The sequence below is a fragment of the Phyllostomus hastatus genome, unplaced genomic scaffold, assembly GCF_019186645.2.
Source record: "Phyllostomus hastatus isolate PE091 unplaced genomic scaffold, TTU_PhHast_1.1 phas_scaffold_55, whole genome shotgun sequence".
NCBI lineage: Eukaryota > Metazoa > Chordata > Mammalia > Chiroptera > Phyllostomidae > Phyllostomus > Phyllostomus hastatus.
The window spans coordinates 6,379,495-6,391,144 of NW_025334035.1; the positions used below are offsets into that span (position 1 = coordinate 6,379,495).

The 11,650-nt window shown below is 39.2% G+C and overlaps 1 pseudogene; it reads left to right on the top strand.

Moving 5' to 3' along the window:
• The first annotated feature begins 9,484 nt into the window (after positions 1-9,484).
• LOC123809437 lies at positions 9,485-9,963 on the top strand (annotated as a pseudogene).
• Positions 9,964-11,650: the final 1,687 nt, after the last annotated feature.

An 11,650-nucleotide genomic window follows, 5' to 3' on the forward strand; every position in this document is an offset into this window, starting at 1 on the left:
TTTGAACTCTGAATCTGATAGGTTGGCTATCTCTTCATCACTTAGTTGTATTTTTTCTGGAGCTTTGATCTATTCTCTCATTTGGGCCTTTTCTTCTTCTTCTTCTTCTTCTTTTTTTTTTTTTGTGGTCTGGGAGTGCCTGTTACATAGTAAGGGGTGGAGCCTTAGGTATTTGCCAAGGCAGGGCAACCTACATCACTGCATTATGGCACTGTATGTGGGGGAGGGGTCCAAGTGGGAACAATGCTGCTCACTCAACTCTGGTCCGGCTTTCCGTCACTTCCTCCACCACCCAGAAGCAAATTGGGTCCTTCTGGTGCTGATTTCCAGGTGGGTGGGTTTGTGTACATTGTAAGACTCTGTGGGTCTCTCCAATGAACTCTCCTGTGAGGCTGGGAGTTTTTCCCACCATTGCAACCTCCACAGGGTTTTTCGGTCAGAGGTTTTGAGACTTTATTTCCCTGTGTTGGAATCCTGGGTTGTGCGGTCTGTCTCACTCCCCACTTTTTCCTCCCAGTTTATCTGTGTGCAAATGTGGGACTACCCACTCCAACAGCCACTGTCTTGCCCAGTCCGCCAGCTGCCACCTTGCCCACCCAGGTCCTCCAGCCACCGCCTTGCCCATGGTCCTCTCCATCCCACTACCTGTCTCCACCCTCCTACCAGTCTGATGAATGTTTCTTTAACTCCTTGGTTGTCAGACTTCCATACAGTTTGATTTTCTGGCAGTTCTGGTTGTTTTTTGTTTTTAAACTTGTTGTCCTTCTTTTGGTTGTTTGAGAAGGCACAGTGTATCTACATATATCTCCATCTTGGCCAGAAGTCCAGAAGGATATTCTTATTGCTCCACAACTACTTCCTACTGGAGAACTGGGGCCTTAGATGGCAAAGTCTGGCAGCCACCCAGCACAAATGTCCCTTCACTTGTGACAGCCTATTGCAGACTTGATGAGCTTTTCCCCAGACTTCCGTGGCTGTGTTCATACTCCTTTCCCCCTGCTGATCACATGGTGGTAAAATTCAATTTTAACAGTAAATAATATATTGTTATGTAAGTGATAAACTTTTAAAAACTAAATATAGAGAGTAAAATGTGAACATTCCCCTTTCCCCCAATCCTTCTAGCAGCAGCTGGGAATATAGCCCCCTAGATCAATTGGTATGCAGCTTTAATCAAAGAAATCAATCTGTAAATTTTGCTGTACATGTCACTATATTTATTGATATAGGTATTCCATCATGTAAATATATAGATTTAACTTCTGATAAACATTTCTTTCTTTCTCTGTGTTGTTCCTTCTTTCTCTTTGCAATTATAGTGCTCCAGCAAACATTCTTGTACACACACACACACACACACACAAACAGATTTTTCAAGAACACTTTTATAATCTTGTTTTCTAAATTTAGTTATTTAATGTAGCTAAAATTTATTTTAATATGTAATGTGATAAAACTGTTCTTTAAAAAAAGATATTCATTAGTTCCCAAACATTTATTCAATAGTTCATCTTGTTCCTGTTGGTCTAAAATGTTAAATGTATCATAAGCTAAATTTGCATGTATTCTTGCTTCTGATTCTTCCATTAACTTATTTGTCTTTCTGCAGAACTATTTGTCCCTACCAACCATACTTTTTATATCATACAGTCATTTTAATTTTATAGAATGTTTTCAAATCTGGTAGGGCAGGTCTTCAAGCACCATTCTTTTTCAAAATTGTTTCATTATCCTTGTTCATATTTTCTTCTGGCTAAGCTTTAGTATTTGCTTGTCAAGTTTCATTTAAAAATTACATTGGAAACTTAAAAAAATTAACAAACAGTAAAATTGACTTTTGTAGAACACAGAGTTCCATTAGTTTTGACACATGTATAGATTTGTCTAGGCATCACAGCAATCAGGATACAGAAGAGTTTCATCATCCCAAACTCCCTCGCTCCACCTCCTTGTTGTCACACCCTCCTCCAGCTCTGGCAACCACTGCCTGTTCTCTGCCACCAGAGTTTTATAGTTTCCAGAATGTTATATAAATGGAATCATATGGTTTTCAGCCTTCTGAGACTGTCTTTCACTCAGCATGATGCTTTGAGAGTCATCCAAGTTCTTAAGTTTGTCCTTTTTATTAAGTGATATTCCATTGTATGGGTGTACTACAGCTTATTTATTCTCCCCTGTAAAAGACATTTAGGCTGTTTGCAGTTCAGGGCCATGTGAATAAAGATATCTTAAACATTCATGTACAGATTTTTGTGTGAACATAAGTTTTTATTTTTCTTGGATAAACACCAAGAGGTGGAATCACTGGGTTGTATGGTGAGTGTGTGTTTAACTTTGTGAAAAACTTCCTGTTTTCCAGAGTGGCAGTACTATTTTGCAATCCTACAAGCAATGTATGAGAGTTCTAATTCCTTCTTATTCTCTCCAGTACTTGGTATTTTTGGCACTTTTTATTTCAGTTCTGATCAGTGTAAGGTGGTGTCTCATCATGATTTTAGTTTGGTTTCCCTAATGGTTAATGATGCTGAATGTCTCATGTGCTTATTTCCCATCCTTATATCCTCTTTGGTGAAGTGTCTGTTTAAATCTCTTGCCCATTTTAAAAATGGATTGTTTCTGTACTATTAAGTCTTGAGAGTTCTTTATATATTCTGGATACAAATCCTTTATAACAGGGATGGCTTCATGAAAATGTGACCTGTGCAGTCACAGTAGGTCCCGTGCTTAAAAGGGTCCCAAACTTCATTTAATGTTCTTCTGTCACAGTCTTGAAATTGTTAATTTTCAGTCTGTATTGAGCCCCCAAAATAATGTAGCTTGTCTTGTTTGTTGGATATGTTATTTACAAATATTTTTCTCAGTCTGTAGTTGGCTTTTTCATTCTCCTAACAGTGTAGAAGTTTTACACTTTGATAAAGTCCAGTCTGTTACCTGTTTTTTCTTTGGTGAATTGTGCTTTTGGTGTCATGTCCAAGAACTCTGATTACAAAAATTTTCTATTCTGTTATCTGTAAATGTGTTATAGTTTTATGTCTTATATTAAGTTAAAAATTAACTGAAAATTAATTTTTTATAGTATAGAGGTTTAAGTTTTATATTGGAAATTCCATTGGCAATATATTTAATTTATAGATTAATTATGTCTTTACAATGTAGTGTCTTTATATCCAGGAACATGATAATTTTTTCAATTTATTCAAGTCTTCTTTCATATCCTATAAAATTTTATAGTTTTATTCATATACATCTTGCTCATTTTAGTATTTTAGTTTATTCCTACATATTTTATAATTTTGTTGCTATGTGAATAGTAGCAAAAAGTAGATTTTTCATTATATTTATTAATTCATTATAATTGACTAATATAGTTGAAAAGAAAACTGTTGTTTTATGTGTTGATCTTGTGTCATAACTACTTATGAAAGGGTCTGACTAATTGCTTCAGCAGGTTTCCAAAGAGAAAACTTCTTCCTCCTCACTCCTTTTACATAGGGAAACCCCTATGTAAACTAGGGGTGGGAGTGGAGTGAGTGTTGGTCCTACAGACTCTGCTGAAATGACAGACCCTGATCACTGCTGAGGGTAGGGTACTGACCCCTTGCTGCAAGGTACTTAGTACCCTTGTTCTCAGCTGTGGATATAAAGAACTAATTGCATCAAACAAACAATAAACATATTTTATTAGTTTATATTTATTCAGCTCAAGTAATGGACTAGTTAAATGACACTTACTTTCAACAATGTGTTTTATTTTTCTTATGTAACAAGAAATATGGAGACATGCTGGGGGACCACTCTGTGTGGTTTCAAAGATTGCAGCCCCACAAGACCAGTCTCTGAAAGGGGCTAGTAAGTCTCCCTGGAAAACCAGATAATGCAGATGGCAGACATGACCCAACTCTAACACCACGGGTTCCTGTGGGAATCAGGCCTGATAAATACATTGTATCCTTTGAAGCTTGCTTTGCTTTATGTTGTATGACTGTTGATACAAACCAGATGTTTAACTTCAATGTATAAGGAGTAAACTCCTTACCTCATGAAACAGTCTTAAAGACCCTTTGGCATTAGCATGACTAACAGACCTTGACCTATGACAAATCTCTGTGTTCCTTCAATTGTTATCTATAGATAATACCTGTTTTTCTATGACTATAGCCTTTGACATTGATTGATGAGCTATGCATGTGTGATGTGTACACCTACACATACCATTTCCAATAAAAGCCATTTGGGAGAAGGGCTTGGGACATTCTCCACTAGAGGGAATCGCCACCCCCTTTCCCACCAGAACAAGATTGTATTTAGGACAACTCATTTCTCATCCACAGCAGAGGGGAGGAATTCTGCAGGACAGAGTTCCTACCACAGAGATAGGCCATTGCTGGTGTTGGTTCAGTTTCAATATTTGAGAACCAGAATTCTTTTCTTTTAAACTTTTTTCAAAATAAACTTTTTATTTTGGAATAATTTTAGGTTCACAGGAAAATGGCAAAGAAAGTACAAAGAGTTCTCATATACATTTTACCCAGTTTCTTATAATGTTAACATCTTACATATTAAAGTACATTTGTCATAAGTGGGAAATTAATATTGGTATACTAACTACTGTTAAGTAAACTACAGACTTCATTGGAATTTCATCAATTTTCCCATATGTCTGCTCTGTTCCAGAATCTCATCCAGGGAACAATATATCTTCATGTCTCCTTAGCCTCCTCATAACTGTAACAGTTTATCAGTCTCTACTTTTTCATACTTGTTTTTCATGGCCTTACATTTTGTGAAGAGGACTTACTGGTCATGTATTTTTGTAGAATGTTCCTCAATATGGTTTTTGTCACCCACTTTCCCAGCAGCCCCCACTGGGTGATTCTGAAGCAAGTTATAGACATCAAATTAATCTACAAATATTTCAGCATGGATCACAAAAGATAAGGACTCCTAGAAAAATAGCCACAGTATAATTAGCAGTCATAAAAATATAATTATGATTTCAAAGCTGTTCAGTTTTCCCATTCTGCTCTTCCTGATGTGTGGTTCTTTATATTTACTGTGTAATGGTTGCAAGAGACCTTTTCTGGCTTTGGCCATTGCAGCTAAATTTAAGGCCACATACTGAGAGGCAAAGTAGCAAGAAATCAGAGACTTTCCTAGATCTCTCCTCCCTTCATTCATACTAATAGACTTCAAAGTATGTTTCAGTGGCCAAACCTATGAAACGTGGCTACCACAAATAATGGGGGAAGTTGAAAAAGATAGTTTTTGACTTTCCAACCTCTATAATAGAGGATGACATGAAATAACAAGGTTCAGAGTAGACACTAAGTAAGCTAACACATAGTATCTTTCACAATAATTTTGGGAGAAAACAGATTTCACTTGTCACCTATCTCCATTCTGTGAAAGTAATCATAAGGACTGCTCAAGGACAGAGTGGGATTGGCAGCAATAATAGCTGAGCAGCTGAGCCATGGCAGTGCTAACGTTTGCCCTGCTGTTGGCTTGATGACACTGTAAGCCTGAGACACAGCTGAGCCTATTAGTGGAGGCTGAGGCCCCAACTGTAGATGCTGGAGCCTTATGAGGCTGAGCCAAGCAGCTATTTTAATTTGTCTTCAAACTACTGAAAGAAGTGGCTGTTAAAGAACATCATTTCATAGGACGTGAAGTTGTGACAGTCCTAAATTACTCAATAAGCTAAGTTTGTACCTAGAGCACTAGGAAGGTAGGGAGTCTATGAGAAAAGTTTCATTTTGATGACTTTAACAAGAATTTTACAAAATAAAAAAGTTAGAAAGAAACTATATAATTTTTGATGAATCAAAGATGTATCATTATTTTATGTATTTGTAGGAAAGAAAATATGCTGTCAATAAACTCTAACATGCCATTTATTCTAAGGCACATCCTGACTTCAGAATGTTAAAATGTAGGGAAATGTGTCTTATGATTGATGAAATATGGTATTTTTGTTATATTATACAAGTAAATTTTGTATTCATCTATGTAACCACCACCTAGATTATGATGTAAAACATTTTCACCATCTCAGAAAGTTTTCTTATGACCTCTGCAGCCAATCCTGACCACAAATGTGGCTGCTTTTTTATTTTTTCTTTTTCACCACTAGTTTTGTTTGTTTTGGGACTTCATGTAAGTGGAATCCTTCAGATTGTAATCCCTGTGTCTGGCTTCTTAAATCAGCATAATGTATTTGAGATTTATCCACCTATGAAAAAACATAACAGTTTATCCATTCTCTTGTTTATGTCCATTTGGGTTCTTTCTAGTTTTTTTTACTTTTATAGATTAAGCTTCTCTGAGCATCTGTGTAAACGTATTTCTATGTTGGACTTGTATTTTCATTTATTTTGGTTACATACCTAGAGTGGAATTACTAGATTGTAGGATGGTGTATTTTTAACTTTATAATAAACTGCCAAACAGTTTTTCAAAGTGGTTTTACCACTTAAATGCCCATCTCTCAGATATGAGATCTCCAATTTATCCATCCTCACCAACACTAGAAATTGTTAGTCTTTTAAATTTTAGTTATCTGGTAGGTATGAGGAAGTACCTCATTGTGGTTTTAATGTGAATTTCCCTGATGACTACTCATGTTGAGTATATTTCCATATGCTTATAGGCCTCTTGGGTATCTTCTCTTGGGAAGTTCTCATTCAAATCTTTTGTCTTTTTTAAAATTGAGTTATTCATTTTCTTATTGACTTTTAAGAATTCTTCATATATTCTGGATACTGAGTTCTTTTTTCAGACATACATTCTGCATGGAACAATCGCTTACATGAAGGAAAACCATTAGAGCTGATGCAACTGTGAAACTGAAGTCAAACTAATATTCACTGAATGACTGCGTGACCAGATACTAGGCTTTTCACATCTAATATTTCCCCTAATCCTCACCAGGCAGCCAGAGACTTATTTTCTTGACTTTTGCCGTATGATCCTGGAGCCCAGAAAAGTTCAGTAAATTGCTTGATGCTGCCCAATCTGTAAGGGTGGAGCCAGAATTCAGAAAGGACTGTGTGAATCCTTCCCCTTAAAAGGAACAAGCTTATATTGGGTAGCCTCTATTTCCCCTTTTACCTTGATATATACGGGGACAGTTAGTGTTTTCAATGTTTGGACCTCTAGAATCTTTTTCTGTCCCTGAGTTAGGGTTAGCATTCATAGAATCACATTATGGGCAACGGTGGATTTATAAAAATGGCAATGATCCAGGGTAAGCAGAGTCAAGAAAAAATATAGGAAGAGGATTCTGAAGCAAGTTGAAAAGACAGTTTGTAAGCAGCGAGTACTGGGGCAGAAGGCCAAGATGGAAGAGCAAGTCCAAGCCAGGTGGGAAGGTGGAAGCCAGAAGGGCTCCAAAGGCTAGAGGGCAAGACAGAGCAGGGCTAGAAAGTCAGTGGGGAAAGATGGATGTTCAAGGATAAAAGGACCATGGAGTTGTCCGAAGCTTCCTTAAAACACACTTTTCCTGCTTTATCAGGACCAACTATAAGCACCCCCAAACATGACTTGTCCCAGATCTAGACTTTCAAGCTCTGCTTCAGTTCAAGCATTTGCTGTACAAAGCAGGTCCCATCAACATGGATGATCTTTTAAGTCTACAGCCCTGGCTTTTTAACCCACCTGTTAGTTGTCAACAGATAGAAATGCAAATCAAACTGATGCAACAAACAAAAAATGTATTGGTTCATATTATTGAGAAACTCCAGGGAGCGAATCTGGCTTCTGACAAGGCTCAGTTTTTGGATTCAAATGCTGTCTCCAGACATATCTCTTCTTCTCCATTTCATAGCTGGGCTTGTCCCTGTGGTGTCTTCTTACATAGGCAGTCGTCCGTCTATGGTGAGAAAGGTGGTGAGCGGCAGCTCTTTCTCGCTGCCCTTCTGGTTAGAGAGCTCAGAGGAAAAAGAAAACCCTTTGCAGGAGTCCCAGTTCTAATTCTAATTAGCCTGGCTCGTGTCATATTTTCATCCTAAAGCAATATTGCCTGATAAAATATAGGATTACTACTTAAATCTTAATTTCAGATAAACAAAGAATAATTTTTAAGTATAATTAGGCCTCATGCAATATTTTTTACATACTTATATAAGACAATCTTTTATTTCTCTGAAATTAAAACTTAAGTGAGCATTCCATGTTTTTACGTGGTAAACTCAGCAAAGTTTACTTGGTAAACCTGTTCCTACCCCAGTCATTTGTGACCAAAGAACTTGGAGTTGAGTTAGACACTGAATCATGGGGACCAGGAATGGGGGAGGGCTAGTTGCTTAAACAGATTCTGGGCACACACAAAAAAACTGTGTCCACTATACCTTTCTGGCCCTCACTGCCGGTTGTGTGCAGACTTTGCCAGAACACCCATCTCACGTTAGAACTGAGATCATCTTCATCTTTACTTTAGTGAGTTTTTTTTCTTGGCTTTGGTTTTTTCAAAACTGCCAATTGCTAACAATTGCCACCATTCCTCTGGTCCTTAGGTACAGAATTTTAAAGTTGGGTGTTCTTCATGTCTTGATTCACCTTTGGTACCTATATGCATAGTTTGAAAGCCCAGCAGCCACCTCTCCCCATCTCACCAAATGGAGTCCTATGTTATATTGTCTGATTCAGTTCCAGTCTAGCCTGGCTCACAGGGGATCAAGGCAGTACCCTCAGTGTCAGCAGGAACCTGGGGATTTGCATGCAGCACATTTGTTGGTGAGATCAATCACTCAAGGATTTAAAATAATTCTAAATGTTATTATTTTGTAAAATAATATACTGTATCATAGGAACAAAATTTGCACCTTAGCTACAGGAGGGGAACTGAATTCAAGGAGTTTTTCTCTTTGTCAAAATTACTGTTCACAGCAGTTTTTTAAATCATTTTGTCTTATTCTCACCTGTGCTCCTCAAACATACATATGCATAGCTGGTAACTTTCAGAAGACATTATTTTGTGTCTGAGTATGTCATTTAATAACATTGGCAACTCTTCCTTCAATATGATCAGAATTCTTGGGAAACTGGGTTTTCTCACTTGAAAAGTCTGTGTGACATATGCTGAAGGACCAGGTTTTGTATGGAAAAGTCCTTTTCCTCTGGGGGCTATTGTATTTCAATAATCTCCCATGTCTTCTTCTGCAGCAGTCACTTAAGAAATGGGTTGACCTTAAAATGTCTCAGTAATTTCCCTCTGGCTTACATTTGGCAATCAAAGCAAATAAAATTGAGAGCTAGGGAGACACTGATCACCCTTTGAGTTCTTCGGTTTATGTTCAGAGGCAGTATAGGACTCTGAAGCTTCATATTAGTCTATGGACATGTGCTCTAACAAAAAACAAATAACAAAATATAGGTGACATCCTGTCTCAGCGCTGTCTGGCTGGTGCGTCTGGTGAGGATAGGAGGACAGCATGAGCTCTGTGCTAGGTGTTTGTGCGGCCCTGCATGGGGCTGAGGAAAAGACTAACGATTGGATTGTAGGAAAAGAAAAACAGAAGCAATGTTTCAAAGGCCTGTATTACAGGTGTTTCATCAATTTGTAAGACATGAGTCTGAAATAGTAAGCAGCTTGGTCCTTAAAAGATCTCTGAACTGTGTGCAGTTACTTGGGTGAGTGGGTCATGACCCTGTCATGAGACAGGCAGAAGGGAAAAACCCAGTCACGATATTCTTTCTAGCCACAAATGAGATGTGAAAATCAGGAGAAAAGGAAACATACCAAATGGGGGTTGTCAGTCAAAAGGCAACGTGGCACAGAATTTCAGTCTTCCAGGCCTCAGAGATGTGGCATATCAGTATGTGAAAAAGGGGTCTCAAATTTATGTGGAAGGGAAAGTAGACTATGGTGAATACATGGATAAAAATAATGTGAGGCGGCAAGCAACAACAATCATAGCTGATAACATCATATTTTTAAGTGACCAGACAAAGGAGAAGGCATAGAGTGGATCGTTCTTCTTTGGCCAGTGCTTGGTACAATTACTTTTCTTTTTTTTTTAATATATTTTATTGATTATGCTATTACATTTGTCCCATTTCCCCCTTCCCTCCCCTCCACCCTCTACCCCCTCTCCCACCCACGTTCCCCCCCTTTAGTTCACGTCCATGTGTCATTCTTATGAGTTCTTTAGCTTCTACCTTTCCCGTACTATTCTTGCCCTCCCCCTATCTATTTTCAACCTACATTCTATGCTACTTATTCTCTATACCTTTCCCCCCCTCCCCTCCTCCCACCCCCCCTGCTGCTAGCCCTCCATGTGCCCTCTATTTCTGTGGTTCTGTTCCTGTTCTAGTTGTTTACTTAGTTTCTTTTGGTTTTGCTTTAGGTGTGGTTGTTAATAATTGTGAGTTTGCTGTCCTTTTACTATACATGCCTTTTCTTTATCTTCTTTTCTTAGATAAGTCTCTTTAGCATTTCATAAAATAAGGGCTTAGTGATGATGAACTCCTTTAATTTGACCTTATCTGAAAAGCACTTTATCTTCCCTTCCATTCTAAATGAGAGCTTTGCTGGATAGAGCAATCTGGGATGTAGGTCCTTGTCTTTCATGACTTGGAATATTTCTTTCCAGCCCCTTCTTGCCTGTAAGGTCTCTTTGGAGAAATCAGCTGACAGTCTGATGGGAACTCCTTTGTAGGTTACTGTCCCCTTATCTCTTGCTGCTTCTAGGATTCTCTCCTTCGTTTTTACCTTGGCTAATGTAATTATGATGTGCCTTGGTGTGTTTCTTCTTGGGTCCAACTTCTTTGGGGTTCTCTGAGCTTCTTGGAGTTCTTGGAAGACTGTTCCCTTTGCCAGATTGGGGAAGTTCTCCTTTATTATTTGTTCAAATAACTTTTCCACTTGTTGCTCCTCCCCTTCTGGTACCCCTATAATTCGAATGTTGGAACGTTTAAAGGTGTCCTGGATGCTGCCAAGGCTCTCCTCGATTTTTTGAATTCTTATTTCATCATGCTTTCCTGCTTGGTTGATTCTATCTTCCTTCTGGTCCACTGTATTGTTTTGAGACTCAGATTCCTTCCTTTCTCTATTGGCTCTCCTCCGCGTATCTTCCTGCATCTCTTTTATGGTAACCTGCATCCTTTCATCTAAATTGCGCCCAAAATCAACCAATTCCGTGAGCTTTCTGATCACCAGCGTTTTGAACTGTGCATCTGATAGATTGGCTATTTCTTAGTCACTCAAAAGGATGAGTCCTGGGGGACTGATCTGCTCTGTTGTACACATGTCTTTCCCTGTCTCTCCTATCTTTTTTTTTTCCCCCGGTCTGGTCGCTCTTGTTACGGTGGGGGGTGGAGCCTTAGGTGTTCACCGGGGCTGGGCGCCCCAGTCGCTAGATTGTGACGTTATATGTGGGGGCGGGGGCGGGTGTGGGGACGGGAGGGAATCAATGGCGGCAGTTCAGTTCTCCTGGGCCCAGACCCTTCCCCGGGATCCTGGGCTGCGAGCTCTGCCCTGGTCCACAATCGCTGCCTCACTGGGTCCTCCAGCCGCAGCTTGCATACTCAGGGATCACCGCTGTGTTCTTGCGCCCCGGATGGCTGTCGCGCCGATTTTGCGCCAAACTTTCCCCAACCTCCGCGCACCACCGACTCGTGCCAGCCCCGCGCCCGCTCAGCTCGTCGTCTC